Genomic DNA, 19599 nt, shown 5'->3' on the forward strand with positions numbered 1-19599 from the left:
TCAGTGTAACTAGTGGGTTCTTAATTAGCAATGTGAACGGTGATATCAGAGGTCCTGAATCAGGATGGAAATACTTATCTTACTCATGTACAGGCGTAAAAACCTGGGGAGGCCATGTGCAGCCGGCACCCTTAGGGATGGGCTTCCAACTGACCCCTCAACGTTCTGGTGTCCAGCCACTGCTTTAGGATTTCTGGGGCCCAATGCTGACTCTCAGGGCTCTGCGATCCAGCCTTTGTTGGCCTTTAATGAGACCCGCACTTCCAGGATCCTACAGAGCAGGGTCTGTGTGACTGTTTTGTGTCTTCTGTAACAAATGACCACAAGCTGGGTGCTTTAAAACAACAGGAATTCATCCTCCCCCAGTCCTGGAGACCAGACATCTGAGATCAGGGTGTTGGAGGACGGAAGTCTCTCCAAAGGCTCCAGGATAGGGTTCTTCCTGCCTTTTCCAGCTTCTGGGGGCTCCAGGCGTCCCCAGGCTCGTGGCTGCATCCCTCCCGTCTCTGCCTCTGTCTTCACGTGGCTTATCCTCTGTGTCTGTGCCTCTCCTCTTTTGTCTCTCATAAGGACTCTCTCAGTTGGATTGAGGGCCACCCTAACCCAAGATGACCTCACCTTGAGATCCTTAACTACATATACAAAGACCCTTTTCCCAGATATGGTCGTGTTCACGTGTTCTCGGGGGACACATCTTTTGGGGCCAGCATTCAACCCATTACCTGTGTATAAAATAACCCTCATTTTAGGAGATTACCAAGGTCCCGTATAGACTGGCATAGACAGCAGCCATGTGGGTGGGGGTCTGGGGAGAATGAGGACCCTGGAATCACCTGGAAGGGATGAAGTCCTGGCTGCATTAGGTGAGCTCTTCCACCACGGGGCCCGTGGAAACAGCCACTCGACTCTGTCCGTGGAAAGGGACCCAGTGCTGAGTCCAGAAGTGGTTACCTTGCAAAGCTGACTCTTTTGGGATTTCGTCATCAATAGCATCATGTAACCAGTAACTACGGGCTTGGAGGAGTCACTCTCTGGCACATGATGACAGCACTAGTCACTTTAGGCTCACCAAGCCTAGAATAGGAATGTTTGAAGGAGAAGAGTTTGGGAGATTGCGAAGCTTGGTTGTCAAGGAAACTGAGCAGGTTTGTCAAGAAAACTTCTCCCTTAAACTGAAGGCAGGGCTGGGAGACCTGAACTCCAGAGATCTTGTAAAGGGGCTTCTCTGAAGCACCATCACCTGAGAGGTGGTCTCAGCGTGAGCTGGGGTTTGAGAAAAGTGTGATGAGATTAAGCCTGACTTTCTGTGACAACTGGGGAGGGGTTTGTAAAGCACCTTGGCTTTTAAGGCAGAAGTTTGTTGCTGGACAAAGTGTCTCCCAAAACTGGGCTGAAGCTCAAGCTGTCTCTTTCCCCTTCTTGTGACAGTCCAGGACAGGTGGGTGTCAGGTCCCAGGCTTTGTCCCCCTTGTTTCTCCTCCCTGCTTCCAGGTGAGGGCTCCAACCAGCAGGGTGGGGTGACCAGGTGGGCATCATGCCCTCCGTCCTAGGATGCAGGCTGGACAAGCCCTCACCACCTCCACCCCTTCCCCTTGGTAACACGAGACACTACACCCTAGCTGTAAGGAGTGGGAAGGCTGGGAGGTGCAGGGTAGCTGTGAACAGGAAAAAGGGAAATGGGTCCTGATGGGTAGCTGCGCGGCCCTGCTGTGAGGGTCGCCCAGACGCTAGCGCACAGACTCTGGGTCCTGTGAAGGTTCGATGCTTTGTGGTTCTGGAAATCCTATAGGAGATGGTCCACAGTAGGTGAAGCTAATGCTCTCAGTGGAGGTGGTAAAGCTAAAGATCTGCAGTTCAGACCGAAGGTGCCGATGTACATAAAGGACAAAACCATCTCGTGTGAATGGACTTCAGGCACGTTTAACATGAATGCAGTCATGTTAATGCCTAACACCTTCTATCTTGTGCCTCTCCTCAGGGACCCCCTCCTCAGTTCCTGAGGATCCTGTAATTCCCTTACAGGGGGATGGAGAGTGGGCTCTGTCCAGTCTGAGCCCTGAGTTACCCTGTGTGTGAGTCTGCTCAGGACCGCTGTAACAAATACCACAGACTGTGCAGCTTGAATAACAGACCTATCTCCCAGTCCTGGATGCTGTCTGAGATCAAGGTGTATGCAGGCTGGTTTCTCCTGAGGCCTCTCTACTTGGTACTTAGACAGCCATCTTCTCCCCAGGTCCTCATGTGGTCTCCCCCTGTGCCTATCTGTGTCCTAATCTTTTCTTGTAGGACACCAATCCTATTGGATTAAGATCCACCCTAGTGACCTCATTTTTACCTTGATCGCCTCTTTAAAAATCCCATCTCCAAATACAGCCACATCCTGGGGTCCTGGGGGTTAGGGATTCAGCATGTGAATTTGGGGGGCATGGCTGAGCCTATCCCATCCTCCTTAGGAGCCAAGTGTGCCTCGGTCCTTCCTTCCCTCAAGTCACACGAGGTGATGTAGTGGCTCAGGGAGAGGCCACTCGTGCAGAGTCTGTGTCCCAGCTGGGGAGCCCTTCTGTGCTCTCTCTGATCAGGCCGTGGCCGTGCCAGTCCCCTCCTGAGGTGAGCAGTTCTGGGGTTTCCTGCCGTGTCGCCTGGCCTGCTGAGGTGCTCATTGTCAGGGAACCCAGGAGCCAGCAGCCTCGTGGGGATGCCGGGGACTCTCAGTGCCTTGGCAGATGTCTCTCCCAGCAGATACTCTAGCGAAAGTGGGGAAACGTTTGGGGGATTACAGGTGGGGGAGAGTCACAGTCTCGTTTATGCTTCAGAAAGACCACGTTGGGGTGGGATGTGAGGTGCACCGTGCGGGCAGGGAGTTCTGTCAGGGCCTGATGGAGGAACCAGGCACAAGATCGGGCTTGGGACAGGACTGTGGGAGTAGAGGTGAATTAGTGTGGGAACTGGCCACAGACTGCTGTCGAAATCTTGGCTTCCCTGTGCACCGAGGCCAAACAGAAATACGGAGACAGGGATTTTGGAGGAAGAGAGAGATGGCTTTATTCTTCTGCCAGACAACAGGGAAGACACAGCCGGCTAGCGCCTCAAGAACTGGGCACCCCTCCTTGAGAATCAGGGAAGATTTTATACGTGGGGCTCTCGCAGTCCGGGGTATAGGATGAGGATCGAAGTAGTGAAGGTCTTGCATTCCTCCTTTCCTTTGCATTATTTCAAAACAGTCATAGGTGGCATCAGGCTGGCCGGTAATTGGGGTCCGGCAGTCTGGTAATTGCGTCCATTTGCTTCTGGTTTATTGACCGGTGACCTTGTTTCTGAAATGCAAAAACTATAGGGGGTGACTTGTTATGAAGGGCGTATAGAATGTAAGTGCTGGACATAATAAGGTTAGGGAGTGAGAGGCAGGGGATGTAACTCACACAGAGTTAGGGGTAATGGGTGTCAGAGGTAAATTACATAGTGTCAGGGAGTGAGATTAGCTTTGTAAAGTACACATCTAGTTACTACAAATTAGTGACAAAGTAAAACAAGGAGTGATTAACTCTTTCAGGCCAGATTATGTTTCTTCTCTAGCCTATTCACTGTTCCCTTTGTTTTCCTTGTTCTCAGGGGAGGGAAAACTTCATTTGTATTTTTGCTGCAACAAGACTCTGGAGGAGCAGATGACAGTCAGTGGGGCACAAGGAGAGTGGGAGCCTGGGAGACCCCAGTGTTACCGCACGAAACTTGGGGCCGCTTGCCCGAGTGCAGTAAAGCCAGTCTACTGACACCGGGTGTGGTGAAGGGAAGTGCAGCTTTAATTGTAAGAGTGCCAATACAAGGAGGCCAGGTGGCCTGTGCTCTAAAACCCCGAACTCCCTGAAGGATTTCAGCAAAGGAATTTTAAAGGCCAAGTGAAGGAGGGGGGTCGCAGGAAATGCGATCAGCTGGTACACAATTCTCTGGTTGATGGTGAGGTAACAGGCGGTTAACATTATAAATTCTTAGGCACCAGAAGTTCCGGGGCTACCTGTTCAAGATCATCAGGTAGTTAATTTCTTCCGTTTGGTGGTGGTTTCAGCATCTGTAAAACAACTCAGGAAGCGTGCATCAGATACTGTTATCCAGGTACTTCAGAGAGGAGCTACAGCAGAGGATGTCGGGGAGGGGTCTGTCCTGGGAAGGCCCCGTAGGGTCCTGCTCGGTTACACCCGGTGCCTGGGCTCGGCAACCTGGGAAGGTGGGGCTGCTCCTGGGTGTGGGGAGCTGCAGGATCCCAGTCCTCTGAGGGGCCTGTTAGCCCCCAATGTGAGATGGGGGTGCAGTGACTGGACAGAGGCGTCTGGCCTGCGAGAGGCGTCGAGGCTGGAAATGTCACGGGAATCATCGCAGGGAGGGAGAGGAAAGGACAATGGGGGCAGGTAGGTCACAGCAGACTATGTGCAGGTGACTGCGGTCCTGTTGGAAGCAACTCAGAGCCAGAAAGGACTGGCCGTCAGGGGCTCAGCTCCATTCTCTTGTTCCTTTGTAAAACCACTGTGTCAGAGTTTGAGACACTGCCAGTAGATGTCTGGGCCCAGTGCTGCCATGGCTTCATCAAAGGGGCCCAGGGGGAACACGGAGCCACTGCAGACCCCGCCCATGTCCTCAGTGGGAATGAATCCCATCGGGGCTCCTGGGCTCACAGACTTGAGGGAACCTCTGTCCTCAGGACTGGTCTTCCTCCTTCCTCTCACCTGCTGGTCAGAGGCCCAGGCACCCCCAACCTGGCTCCAACCCCAGGGCCTGGATTCTGGGACAGCTTAGGGGTAAGCAAGACCCTCATGTTCCTTTATCTGCCTGGGGGCGAGAATGTCTTAAACGCTGCAATTGACTGATGATAGAAGGCTGAGTGTTTCCAGCAGGTATGGGTGGAAAGATGGGGCGTGAAGTTCCTGTGTCTGCAGGGTCTTCCCAGCGTGAAGATCTGTGTGTTTCCCCCGGCCGGTCAACATCCGCCCAGGAAGCCCAGATCCAGCATTTCGAGGGCAGAGGCTCTCCCCTTGCTTATCTGTAATTTCCCGCTCCCACCGTGAGGAGCCTGGCTCCCACCATCTGCCATTTCTGTATGCATTGCTCCTTTCCAGGTTACATGTGCAGAGGTTTCAGAGTTGTTAGCTACTACACCCTGGAAAGAACTTCGTAAAATAAAGCCCACTGTTTATATACTGTCCATTTTGCCTTTAATCTACAGATTCCATTCATTTCCAAAGGTAACTTAGGTCAGCACCTTTGATCCCATCCCCTACGGTGAGTTGTTTCCATATATTTCTAATACAGTTAGACTCTGTCACATAATGTATTCCATCCTGCAACACTCCTACATCCTAAATAACTAAATTTGAATAGATTATGATTGGCCCCTTGGGCTACACACATCTGTGGGTTTAGACAAATGCATAGTGACAGGTATCCATCCTAGAGTGTCACATGGAATACTTCAAACCCCCCACCGCATGATCTGCTTATCATCTGTGTAGCTTTGCCTTTCCCAGAGTGTCACCAATGGGGTCATACTGTGTGCAGCCTCCTCAGCCTGGATGCTTTCACGTAGCAGTATATACTGAGGATTTATCCATGTCTTTGCATAGACTGATGGTGCATTCCTTTCTGCTGAGTAGTATTCCACTGCATGTGTATGGGAGGAAAAACAATTTTCCCTCTACTTTTCTAGGTTCTTGGTTGAGGCCCCCCTGCCCCTGAAATAAAAGACAGATTACCAGGAGAAAAGCAGAAGTTTAATTACATGTATACCTTCTGAATACAGGGGGGATAGCAAGGAAAACTGAGTCACTCCCTGAAATGACCAAAACCATCCCCTTAAATACCTCTTCAGCTAAAAACAGAAGAAATATGCTGGGGAAGTGGGGAAGACCACTTATGGCAGGTTATCATGCAAAGCACAGTAAACAAGGGTATGATTGTTTGCACATTTAAGTCAGGACTTCTCCATTGAAAAGAGTTACTTAAGATTTAATTATCCTTCCATTTTTGGTGCAAAGAGGGACATACCCTTATAAATGGAGACTTCTGTATTGTAAATGTCTTTCATAAAACAGCAATCTCAGTTTTCTGAGATATTTTTATTGGATATATTATTTTATTTTTGGCTGCATTGGGTCTTCGTTGCTGCGTGCAGGCTTTTCTCTGGTTGTGGCGAGCAGGGGCTACTTTTCTTTGCAGTGCATGGGCTTCTCATTGTGGCTTTTCTTGTCGCCGAGCACAGGCTCTAGGTGTGCAGGCTTCAGTAGTTGTGGCACACGGGGTCAATAGTTGTGGCTCGTGGGCTCTAGAGCGCAGGCTCAGTAGTTGTGGAGCACGGGCTTAGGTGCTCTGCGGCATGTGGGATCTTCCCGGACCAGGGCTCGAACCCGTGTCCCCTGCATTGGCAGGCAGACTCTTAACCACTGAGCCTCCAGGGAAGCCCCCCCCTTTTTTTTTAAAGCAGACCAATAATCCTTATGCCAGAGAGACATATTTTGGGGTGGCATATTCTACTTGCCTTGACATGGATGTACCCCAATTTGCTTATACATTCATCTTTTGAAGGATATCCTGATTTCTTCAAGTTTTTAGCCATTATGAAAGTGCTGCTGTGCATAATTGCATCCTTGTTTGCATTTGGACATAGATTTTCAAAGCAGTTGCCTGAATACTGGAAGCATGATTGTTGGATGCCAACGTGAGACTTGTTTAGTTTTGGAAAAAACTGCCAAATTGTCTTACAAAGTGGCTGCACATGCATCCCCCTAGCTATGAGGGAGAGCTCCTTTTGTTCCTCACCCTCTAGCAATTGGTATTTTCATAGTTTTGGAGTTTAGCTGTGCTAATAGGTATGCTGTGATATCTCATGATTTTAATTTGTAATTCCCTAATGGTATATGATGTTGAGCTTGTTTCTGTATGATTTTTACCATCTGTATATCTTTTTATGGCGGGATGTCTGTTCAGATCATGCTGTTCACGTTCATGCTTAGAGGAGCCCTGTCTCCTCAGGACCCACTGGGGCTTTGGCTTCTGGGACACGCGGGTTGCGTCCACGCTGACGGCCGGGCTTCAGGACAAGCTGGGGTCGAGTCCACACTAACAGAAGGCGAGTCTCCTCAGGACCCCCTGAGGCTTCAGCTTTGGGACACTGTGGGGTCCAGTTCATGCTGACAGGAGCCTGGTCTCCTCAGGACCTGCTGGGAGGTGACACCACTGAGGGAAAAGGTGAGGAAATGTGGGGAGAAGGTTCCTGTGTGTTGCTGACCGCAGAGAGTGTCTGTCTTCAGAGGACCCAGGAGAGGAAGGGCTTGATGTGGAAAACTGGGTTTTTGGCCGCTTTTGTGTGTGGTGTAGACAGAGTGCAGTGTTGTTCTTTGGCGAGTGGCGTCCGGTTTTCCCAGCAGAGTTCATTGAGGGGACTGTCCTTTCCCTGGTGTATGTTCTTGGCTCCTTGCTTGTGAATTAACTGATCACATACCTGCAGGTTGGTTCCTGGGCTCTCTGCTCTGTTCCTCTGGTCTGTGCGCCTGTTTTTGTGCCAATTCCACACTTTTGGGGGAATGTAGCTTCGTAATGAAGTGTGAAGTCAGGGAGCGAGATGCCTCCAGCCCATTCTCCTTCCTCAGGGTGGCTTTGGCTCTTCTGGGTCCTTTGTGGTTCCACACACATCTTAAGATTGTTTGCTCTGTTTCTATGGAAAATGTCTTTGGACTTTTGGTAGGGATTGTGTTGAATGTGTACATTAATTTGTCTAGAATGCATATTTTTTAAAATTAAAAAAAAAATTTTGGGCCACACCATGTGGCATGAAGGATGCGGGATCTTAGTTCCCCAACCAGGGATCGAACCTGCACCCCCTGCAGTGGGAGCGCAGAGTCTCAACCCCTGGATGGCTAGGGAAGTCCCACCTTAGAATGCATATTTTCACACTATTCTTTTTACCCATGAGCACGGGGTATCTTTCCATTTATTTTTGTCTGTTCAGTTTCCTTTATCAGTGTCTTCCAGTTTTCAGTGTGCAGGTCCTTCACGTCCTTGGTTAAATTTACTCCTAGTTATCTTTTTGGATGCAATTGTAAGTGGGATTTTTTAAAAAAAATTCTTATTCTGATGGTTCATTATCAGTGTATAGAATCACAAATGATTTTTGTGCATTGATTTTTCTTTCTTTTGTATCCTGCAGCTTTACTGAATTCATTTTTTAGTTGTAACAGTTTTTTGGTGGTTGAATGTGGAAAACTAGAATTCAGAAATCCCACTGTTTCAACTACATCTAAGTCATCCACAGCACCCAAGACATAGTGGCTCCCAATATAATCTTCCCACGGTGCCTCTTGTAGTATGTGGCCTCCTACAAGGGTGATTGGCATCACCACTGTGGGTGAGCTGGATCTGGGTAGAGCTTGGCCTCTATAACAAAGTTTGATGTCTGTATTTCTGGCGTGGTACGACATGGTTGTTTGATAAGCACTTTATTTTCTAGTAAATTTCAAGTGTATAAAAAACTTCAAATAGCAGTATCAAGTTTTCCACATTCACAAAATACTCCAGTTTGTTTTACCCTGTGAGAGTGGGAGGGCCACTCTCCCAGGGAACCAGCACATAACCCCAAAATGGGGAATAATTATGGTTTCCACATTATAATCCTATCCCCAGACCTGCTTCAACTTTCACCAGCTGCCCCAGCTTTGTGGAAACGTATTTTTCCATTCGAATCCAGTTTTCTTTTCTTGGAACCATCACTGGGGCTTTTCCTCACTTTAAAAACCTTGCTGGATTTAAAGTGTACAAGATGAGCATGATCTGGGTGGTTTTTCTCTATGGCTTCTTTCACTTAGGATGTTTTCAATGTTTATCCACATTGTAACATTGATCATTATTTCATTCATTTTTCCATTGTGATTAAAAACACAACTTTTACCACTTAAACCATTTTCTAAAGCTTTTTAAAAAAATTTATTTTATTTTATTTTTTGGCTGTGTCGGGTGTTTGTTGCTATGTGCAGGCTTTCTCTAGTTGCGGCGAGCAGGGGCTACTCTTAGTTGCTGTGTGCAGGCTTCTCATTGCGGTGGCTTCTCTTGCGGAGCACGGGCTCTAGAGCGCAGGCTCAGTATTTGTGGCGCATGGGCTTAGTTGCTGCACGGCATGCGGGATCTTCCAGGACCAGCGCTTGAACCCGTGTCCCCTGCATTGGCAGGCGGATTCTTAACCAGTGTGCCACGAGGGAAGACCCATTTAAACCATTTTTAAGGGTACAGTGCTATGGCGTTAACTACATTCACATTGTTGTAAAAATATCCTCACCATCCATCTCCAGAACTTTATTTTCCCCATGTGAAACCATAGCCATTAAACACTAACTCACCTCAACCTCTGGCAACCTTATTCTACTTTGTCTTTGAATTTGACTTATCTGGATACCTCATACTAGTGGAATCATAGAACGTTTGTCCTTTCTGTGTCTGGCTTGTTTCACTTAGCATAATAACTTCAAGGTTCATCACATTGTAGCATGTGTGAGAATTACCTTAGTTTTAAAGGTTGAGTCATATTCCATTGTGTATATACTACACTGTATTTATCCTTTCATCTGTTGAAGGATGTGTTGTGTTGCTTCCACCTTTTGGCTATTGTGAATAATGTTGCTGTGAATATGGGGTACAGATATCTGTTCCAGTCCTTGCTTTCTAATATTTTGGGTGTACACCCTGGAGTGGAATCAAGGGATCATACATTTTCCATGTTTTTGAGGAGCCACCATACAGTTTTCCACAGCGGCTGTATAATTTTACTTTATTCCTTTATATGAGAGAATAATGCAGCTTATGGGTCTACCTTATTTTGCTTATCTGTTTACCTGCTGATGGACATTTAAATCTTTTCTACCTTGGGCTACTGTGAACAGTGCTGCTATGAATAATTGGTGAACAAGTTTTTGTTTGAACACCTGTTTTCAATTTTTTGGGTATATGTCTAGGAGTGGAGTTGTTGAACCACAAGGTAATTATATTTTATATTTTTGAGTAAATGCTAAAGTTTTGTACACATAGACTGCACCATTGTACATCTCCACAAGTAACTTTTAAGGGTTCTAATTTCTCTACATTGTTGCCAACATTTGTTATTTTAATTTATATATTTAAAAATTTATTTAAAAATTTATTTTTATTCGAGTGTGTGTGAAGGGGCATCACATTGTGGCTTTAATTTGCATTTTCATCATGATTACTGATGTTTGACATCTTTTCATATCCTTGTTGACCATTTGTATGTCTTGCCTGAAGAGCAGTCCATGCAAGCCGTTTGTCTGTTTCAAAAATTTTATTGTTTGTCTTTTTGTTGATGAGTTGTAAAAGTCCTGGGTATATTCTAGGTAAAGAGTCTTATCAGATATACAACGTGCCAATATTGTCTTCCATTCTGTGGGCCGTCTTTTTACTTTCTGGATAGCCTCTTTTGATGCACAAAGGTTTGTAATTTTGAGGAAATCCAATTTTTCTATTTTTTCCTTTCATTTCTTATGCTTTACTGTCAAATCTAAGAAACCATTGCTAAATTCATGGTCAAGAAGATTTAATTCCTTGGTTTATTTGAGAGTTCATACAGTCATCCCTCGGTACCCACTAGGCCAGGCTTTAGGTCTTGGGTTGAGTCAGTGTGAGGGTTCAGGGGCCATGGTTTAGGGTTATGGGTCATTGTTGGAGAGTCATGGTAGAGGGTTGTGGTTAAAGGGTCAGGGTCGGGGATTAGAGTTTAGGGGTCAGGGGCGAGGGTCTAGGGGTCTGGGGCTAGGGTTGTTAGGGGGTTAAGGTTAGAAATTAGGGTTCTTAGGGTAAAAGTTAGAGTTATGTTTAAGCACAATTGGCCCTCATTGCCCTCCCCTCTCCTTCTCTCTGAAGCCTCCAGAATGGATAGGACTTGCCCAGGGTCAGACAGGAGTCAGGGAGCTGAGGTCAATAACTGTTTTTCTGGCCTCCCTTCCCTCAGTCCTGGGCTCTGAGAGAAGAATGAAATGTCTGTTCTTGTCTCGGACTGTTTCTTACCCAACTCAACCTCTGTCAAGGATTGGGGAGGGTGTCAGAAGTCATGCATGGTTTCCTTCTGCCCTCCTACCTGGGAAGGGTGATGCTGGCCCTACTCTGCCTGGGCAGCCCCAGGTTCCAGCACAGCCCAGACAGCAGGGCACTCAGTGGACATGTGTGGATTTATACAGGACTGGGTGCAGTGACCTGCCAGCCCCCAGATGTTGCCTTCTTAAGGGCTGGTGGGGCCCTCCTGACACTGGAGGCATCCTTTGTCCCATCTGAGTGGGCATGAATAGATGATCAGGTCTCAGGCAGGACAGCCCTTGACCTCTCACTATCCAGGCAGGCATCTGTGGTCCTCTAGCTCAGTCCAGCCTGGGCATTGCCAGGCACTCATGTATAGTTACAGAGCTGACCGTGATGCAGGGCAATTCAACAGCTACCTAGGCAGTGTAGACATTCCTTTGAGAAGTTTCAACTACCAACATCCATGTGGTTGAGAAAAAGGCCTCCCCCTCACAGCCTCATAGGCTGCCAAGAGAAGCAATAATCCTCTAAACATTGGAATGTGTCCCTGACACAAAAACCATACAGGAGACCATGGCCCTGCAATCCTTTGTCCTTTCAGTCGTTAGAAACTTTTGACATTCATATTCATTAAGAATCAAAGATATGGGAGCACCTGAACCTCACAATGGGAGGTTCGCACTGAGACTGCATTGTCTTGGAGAGCCATATGCATCCATGTGGCCTCTGGAAAGCCTGCCAATTATGGGTTCCATGGCATGGAATAATTCTTGAGCCTCCCATTACTTCATTGCACAAGAGTTTCCTTACCACCCTAGCATTTGGTTTCTTCACTTAGTAAATGAGAGAGAAGAAACTAGAAAATGAGCAGTATTGTTTTTCAGGGATGGGCAATTAATATGGTCAGGGAGATGGCATAACTCAAGGGCTCCCACCTCTCAGGGGCAGGAATGAGGTTTGTGTGTCTTCTGAGGGCACATGGACTGTTTTGGGCCCACCTCTGAGATGTGAGGACCTGATGCCCAAGGAAAGAGACTTGAGTTTACCACCACCAACGATCATGACTTGTCAGCATGTGAAAGAACTTCTTGCAGTCTTGGGAGGACAGTAAGAGCACTGGATGAGTAGCTGCAGCCCCTGACCCTGAGTGAACCCCTTTCTTCCTTTTGTGTCAGATTCTGTGCTGTGCAGTGAGCTGTCATTGACTTAGAAACTGTTGCTTTCTGCCAGCCAGCATCTGTTCTCAGGCTCAAGTGCCTCAGTTTTCCTTTGGGAATTACATCTCACCTGCTTCCAGTCCAAACAGTTGCAGAAGGATGACCCCATGTTCCACCCAGCTTGAAGATGGGTTTACAACCCACATCTAGTCAGTCCCATTTTCCATCTTCTGGTGATGGGTCAAGGATGAGAATGCAACCCAAGCCAGATCAAAGGCATTTAAAACCATGACTTTCTTGGAACCCAAGAAAAGGAGAAACTCTTTCTTGGAAAATGGATGGTGAGTGGTTGTCAGCCTAGAATTGCTGTTGGCCCAAGGGCAATGAGAGAGCCTGTGCCTGTGAATGGGGTCCCCCAAAGGCACTGAGCATGACAAAGTTTTGGAGAGAAGCAAGGTCACACTGAGATAGTGTGAGCCACTGGACCGACCAGGTCCAAACCCATTCTTTAACTTGCCACTTGCAAGTATTAATTTATTTCTACCCTTACAATAAATACTAACTTATTTTACTTCAGTAAGTGTGTCCAGTCATTGGAAAAAGAAAAATTCGTAGTTGGTACATCTGAATCAATAATCCCTGATCCTTCCTCAGGTGTCCTCACTGGGTAGGCATGGCTGGGGGAGATGAAGATTCTGGGTGGGACCAGATATTAGTGGAGCTGCCAAACAGCTCTGCCCCTGTGCCTTCCCTGTCCCAGGAGAGGAAAACCCTGGGACAGTGATAGGATAACCAGTATGGGGAAGAGGTTCCTCAGTGATTAATTGGTCTTTTTGTATTTTCCTTAATTTAGTGTTCATTTTGGTAATGTGTTTTTACAAAGAAATCACCCGTTTCTTCTAGATTTCCAGTTTGTTACAGTAGGTTTCTCTTATTTGACGTTTAATTTTTCCTGTCTAATTTTCTACAGAATCATGACAAATAATGAACAAATATTGATACTCTATTATTAACCGAAGTCCCTATTCATGTTCCCTTTGTTATACCTTTCCTTGTTCCAGGATCTCAAAGGACATGGGGTCATCATATCTATTTAGTCTCTTCTGGGCTTTGACAGTTGCTCAGACTCTCCTTGTTTCCATGACCTTGACAGTGTGGAGGAGGACTGGTCAGGTATTTTATAGACTGCCGGGCACTGGGGTTTGCTTGGTGTTTTTGTTGTGGTTAGACTTGGCTTTGAAAAAGCAGATCACAGAGATGAAGTGCTTCCTCTTCACTGTATGTCAAGAGGACAGGCTCTCAAGGGAACTTGTCACTTATATTCTCAACTTTGGTCACCTAGCTGAGGTAGTGTTTGTCAAGTGTTCCCACAGTGAAGTTAATTTTTTCCCATGTCCATCCTGTGTGTCTTATTTAGGAGGAAGTCATAATGCAGAACCCACACTTGAGGAGAGAGGGGTTAGCTTCACATCCTTGATGGACAGCTGAGTGGCTATATACATTGTTTAGAAGCTTTCTGCATAGGAGATTTCTATTTAACACCGTTCATCAAAAACTATATAATTTATTTTTACCAGTTTGGGCACGTGAATAATTATTGTAAACTTTTGGTTATAATCCAGCGCTACATTATAAGATTGCTTAGTTAATTCTTGCTTTGGCTGTTGAGAGCTTTTTCCATTTGCTCCTCTTTTCATAATTTCTCTTTTGTGGGTTTTTAAAATTTTGGGTACTTCTTTATTTTCTGATATTTTAAGATTATCCTGCTTCATATATTTACTGTCTCAGTCCTAGCATCAGCCCTTTCTTCAAAGAGCCCTTGTTCCTTTTATTAGAGAATGGTATTAAAAACGTACATGTGGGAGCTAAATATGCTCAGCTGACAGTGTATGGAAATATATGCATGTATCCCAGCCTATGCATACACACATAATTATAAAGATTTCCATGTGGAACTATGTGCAGGCTAAAGATAGTTTATATTGATATCTCCAACCGGATCTGTTATGACATGGATATTGTAACCTTCTCCCTTTGTTTGACTGTAACATCCCACTCCAGTGGTAAGAAACCTGGCTTCCACCATTTGTCATTTATTAAATTCAGTGCATGTTCCATTCAATTACTGATATAGTAGTTTCAGTAGTATTAGCTACTACCCCTCATGGAAAGAACATAGAGTCCACTGTGTATGTATGACACATTTTGTCTTTGGCCTACAGATTCTGTACATTTCCAAAGTTAACTTAGGTCAACCCATTTGTCCCACTACCAACAGTGAGTTTTTTCATACATTTCTGAATCAGATTCTTTGTTACATTCTGTATTCCAGTCTTTGACACTCCCATATCCTAAGCAGCTAAGTTTGAATAGATTGTAATTTACTTGTTGGGTTGTAAAAATCTGTGGGTATAGACAAATGCATAGTGACAGGTATTCACCACTGAAGTATCATATGGACTATTTCAACCACATATTCTATACATTGTTTACCATGTCAGTTTTGCCTTTTCTAGAATGTCATATAAATGAGGCCATACAGTATGTAGCACTTCAGACTAGATTCTTTCACTTAGCAATGTAAGTTAGATGTATCTATTTTTTTTTTTTTTTTGCACGGGTTGATGGTCCATTCCTTTATATCTCTGAATACTATTGCATTGCATGTATATTAGAGGAAAAATAATTTTCCCTCTACCCTTCTATGTTCTTTATTGAGATCTCCCTTGTAATGAAAAAGAGAGGAACTAGAGAAAACAATCAGAAGTTTAATATATACCATACATATCTCCTGTATACTTGAAAGATACCCAGGAAAACTGAGTCACTCCCTGAATTAGCCCAAGCCGTTATCTTAAATGCTATCTTCTGCTGAGAACAAAAGAAAGATGTTAGGGAATGGAAGAAGCCATTTAAAGGAGGTTATTAGGCAAAGCACAGTAAACAAGGGTATGGTTGTTACACAGATTTACATCCTGGCCTATTTCATTGACAAGGTTTTTTTATAAAAAACATTATTTATTTGGCTGTGCCAGGTCTTAGTTGCGGCCTGTGGAATCTTTAGTTGTGGCATGTAGGCTCTTAGTTGCAGCATGCGGGATCTAGTTCCATGACCAGGAGTTGAACCCTGGTCCCCTGCATTGGGAGCATGGAGCCTTATCCACTGGACCAGCAGGTAAGTCCCAACAAGCTTTTCTTGATATTTAGTCATCATTCAATTCCTGGTCCAGAGAGGGACAAACCCTTACAAATGGAGATATCCTTAATAAATGTAAATTTACCTCATAAAAGGGCATTTTCTACTTGGCTTTGAAAGATTCTCCTGGGTCTGCTGTTTCTTATTAATCAGTCCAAAATAATCCTTTTGTCAAATGGGCATATTTTGGGGTGGTGTATTCTGCTCTCCTTGACATGTATGTGCCCTAATTTGCTTATGAATTCACCTACAGAAGGACATCCTGATATCTTTAAGTTTTTAGCCATTATGAATGAGCTGCTGTGCATTACTTGATGCTAGTTTGGGTTTGAACACAGTTTTTCAAAGCAGTTGTCTAAATACAAGAGGTACACTTCTTGGATTCTAAGGTGAGACTTTTTAGATTTGGAAAAAATTGCCAAACTGTCTTCCAAAGTTGGTTGTACATGCATTCCACCAGCATCTTGAGTATATTCTTGTATGCTTATTTACTGCCTGTTTATCTTCTTGGGCCAGGTGTGTATTTCAATCTTTACCAAATTTTAATGGCGTTGGCATAATTTGAGTACAAATCCTTTATCAGATATGTGCTTTGGAAATAGTTTCTTGCAGTTTGTGGTTTGTCTTCCGGTTTTCTGAATAAGGTCACCAGACCCAAAGTCATGTAGATTATCTTTTTTTTCTAGGATTTTTTTATAGTTTGGTAATTTAAATTTGTCTATGGGCAATTTTGAGTGAATTTTGGTTTAAGTTGTAAAGTTTGTGTCTAAATTCATTTCATTACATATGGTTTGTAATTAATTGCTCCTTAACCATCTTTTGAGAAGATACAGTGGGATACTTGGCTCCATTTCAGTTTGGATTTCCAAACTTAGTATATACAGCAGAACTGCCTTCCGGATGAGGCCTCTGGGTTTGTGAGTGCGGCGCTCCCGGCACTTCTCTGACATCCCACAGGGGGCGCCGAACCCACCTGTCTGACCCTGGGGGCACAGGTGCACCCTGCCCACAGACTTTGCTCTGTGACAAGCAGACAGGAGCTTTGTCTCCTGTCAGGGCTTAGGCTTCTGGACCATGAGGCATTGTCCACACTGACAGCAGCTGGGTTTTCTCAGGAACCACTGGTGAGGAGACTCCACAAGAGGAAAAAACGAGCAAGTGTGGAGAATCTTCCTGTGCAGCTGACTGCTGGGTGGTTGCGGTGCTTCTTCAGAGGACTCAAGAGAGAAAGGGTTTAATGTGGAATACTGTGCACTTTTAGTTAGTTTTATGTGCAGTGTAGCTGGTGACCAGTGTCGTTCTTTGGGGTCTGGTGTCTAGTTTTCCTGGCACTGTTTGTTGATGGCTTTGGATAGAATAAACATTTTAATAACTGTAATTTTTCTGATGCATGAGCATGGAATATTGTTTTCTATTGTGTCTTCAATTACTTTATCAGTGATTTATAGTTTTCTGAGTATAGGTCTTTCATGCCCTTTGTTAAATTTATTCCTAAATAGTTTGTTCTTTTTGATGGAATTGTAAATGGGATTGTTTTCTTAATTTTTCTTGTTGGTGTTCATTATTAGTGTATAGAAACAAAACTGATTTGTTTATATTGTTTCCATATTTTGCAACTTTACTGAATTTATTTTTTAACATATTTTTTGAAGTAATGTGAAAAATTGCAATACTAAAATCTCACAGTTTCTACTGCACCCCAGGTAATCCACAGGACCCAAGACATGGTAGCTACTAATATACTCTTCCCACGGTGCCTCTTAATACCATGTGGACTCCTACAAGGGAAATAAGTATCACAACTTTGGTTAAACTTGGTCTGGGTAAGTCTTGGCCTCTATAACAAAATTTGATGTCTGTCTTGTCTGATTTTCTGGCATGATGCTGACACGTTGTCTAGAAAAGTAATTTACTTACCAGTAATTTAAAATGTACAGAAAAGTTTCAGTAATGGCCAAAAGTACTCACATTTGCCACCTCACACAAAATGCTCAGTGTGTTTTGCCCAAGGAACCAGCACATAACCCCTAAATGAGGAAATCCTGATGTCTACATTATAATTTAATACTCAGCCCCACTTCAACTTTCACCTGCTGTCCCAACTGTATGAAAATGTCTTTTTCCATCCTGATCCAGTTTTCTTTTTCTGGAACCATTACTGACTTTCCCCCTCATTTGGACAGCCTTGATGGATTTGAATCAGACAAGATGAGCATGGGATCTAGGTTGCCTTTTCTGTATGGCTTTTTTTCACTAAGAATGTTTTTAATGTTCATTTTTGTAACAAATATCAGCACTACACTTTTTTTCATTGTCATTAAAAATACAAAACATGACTTTAACATTTAATTCTTTTCACGTATACAGTTTTGTGGTATTAACTACCTTCATATAGTTGCACTAACAAGTTAACTAACATGTGTACCTCCTGTGTGCATGGGAGATACCCAGGAAATTGAGTAACACCCTGAAACGGCTCAAGACATCACCTTAAATACCGTCTTCATCTAAAAGGAAAAAAAGGAAGGATATAGTTGTTTCTGTGTACACTCATTTGATTGTATACGGTTTCCAATTGATGTTGTATAACTAGTTGTGGAGAAGTCATGGGATAGTTGGCTTCATTGCAGTTTGAATTTCCAAATTTAGAGCATTCTGCAGGCTTGATACAAGGTTTACAAACTTCATATTGGATCAGGACATCCCATGGTGCAACTGGTATTAATGGTTTGTTCAACAATTAAAGTTCTGTGTGATATGAATTCATCCTGGAGTAATCCAGGTTAGTTTCTGTTATACATTTTTCCCAGGATGAAAGGAAAAGAGAAATAAGGCATAATTCATAAAACTGCCTTCAAACTAATTGATACTGAAGTATAGTTGACTTACAATATTGTGTTAATTTCTGCTTTACAGCAAAGTGATTCATAAATATATATACATACATATACACATATTTTTCATATTTTAATACTTTTATACCTACATTTTACATACTTTAATACATACTTTTTAACCTGTTCCTTAAAACACTAGTGCTTAGGAAATCTATTGGAGGCAGAAGCAGTCAAGGGTAGCTTAGGGTTATGGTTAGTGTTAGGGTATGGGTTCGGGTACGGGTTTGGGTACGGCATAGGGCATGGGTTAGGGTTACGGTTAGTTTTAGGGTTAGGGCTCGGTTTAGGGTATGGGTTAGGATTAGGGTACGTGTTAGGGTTAGGGTAGGGGTTAGGGTTAGGGTACACGTTAGGGTTAGGGAATTTATTAAACCTATCCCACTCTCTAGATACCAGTTAGCACGTAAAGGAATATTATTTGGGGTCCAGCCATGGAGAAGAGTTTAGACACTAGAATAAGATCAGGAACACACCCATTATAAAGAAATCACATTAGGATTCTCTTTTTAACCTGTTCCTTAAAACACTAGTGCTTAGGAAATCTATACGAGGCAGAAGCATTCAAGGGTAGCTTTGGGTTAGAGTTAGGGATAGGGTTAGAGTTAGGGTACGGCTTAGGGTACGGGTTCGGGTACCGTGTAGAGTATGGGTTAGGGTTAGGGCTCGGATTAGGGTACGGGTAAGGATTAGGGTACATGTTAGGGTACGGGTAGGGGTTAGGGTTAGGGTACGCGTTAGGTTTAGGCTATTTATTAAACCTATCCCACTCTCTAGATACCACTTAGCACGTAAAGGAATATTATTTGGGGTCCAGCCATGGAGAAGAGTTTTGACACTAGGATAAGGTCAGGAACACAACCATTATAAAGAAATCACAAAAGGATTATCTTTTTAACCTGTTCCTTAAAACACTACTGCTAAGGAAATCTATTGGAGGCAGAAGCAGTCAAGGGTAGCTTAGGGTTAGGGTTAGGGTTAGGGTACGGCTTATGGTATGGGTTCGGGTACGGCCTACGGTATGGCTTAGGGTTAGGGTTAGTTTTAGGGTTAGGGCTCGGTTTAGGGTACAGGTTAGGATTAGGGTACCTGTTAGGGTTAGCATAGGGGTTAGGGTTAGGGTAGTTATTAAACCTATCCCACTCTCTAGATACCACTTACCATGTAAAGGAATATTATTTAGGGTCCGGCGATGGAGAATAGTTTAGACACTAGGATAAGATAAGGAACACACCCATTATAAAGAAATCACATTAGGATTCTCTTTTTAATCTGTTCCTTAAAACACTAGTGC

At 44.4% G+C, this 19599-nt stretch overlaps 2 long non-coding RNA genes across 2 annotated transcripts in view; one reads left to right on the forward strand and one right to left on the reverse strand.

The window, feature by feature from the left end:
- The window catches only part of LOC309661088, an 852576-nt gene that overhangs the window by 108346 nt on the left and 724631 nt on the right, over positions 1–19599 (reverse strand). The gene's annotated exons all lie outside the window — the stretch shown is intronic.
- LOC309661092 overlaps positions 1–19599 on the forward strand; it is an 834961-nt gene that overhangs the window by 484 nt on the left and 814878 nt on the right. The window lies entirely within an intron of this gene.

Source organism: Balaenoptera physalus, assembly GCF_965194825.1.
Source record: "Balaenoptera physalus genome assembly, chromosome: 5".
Classification (NCBI taxonomy): Eukaryota; Metazoa; Chordata; class Mammalia; order Artiodactyla; family Balaenopteridae; genus Balaenoptera; species Balaenoptera physalus.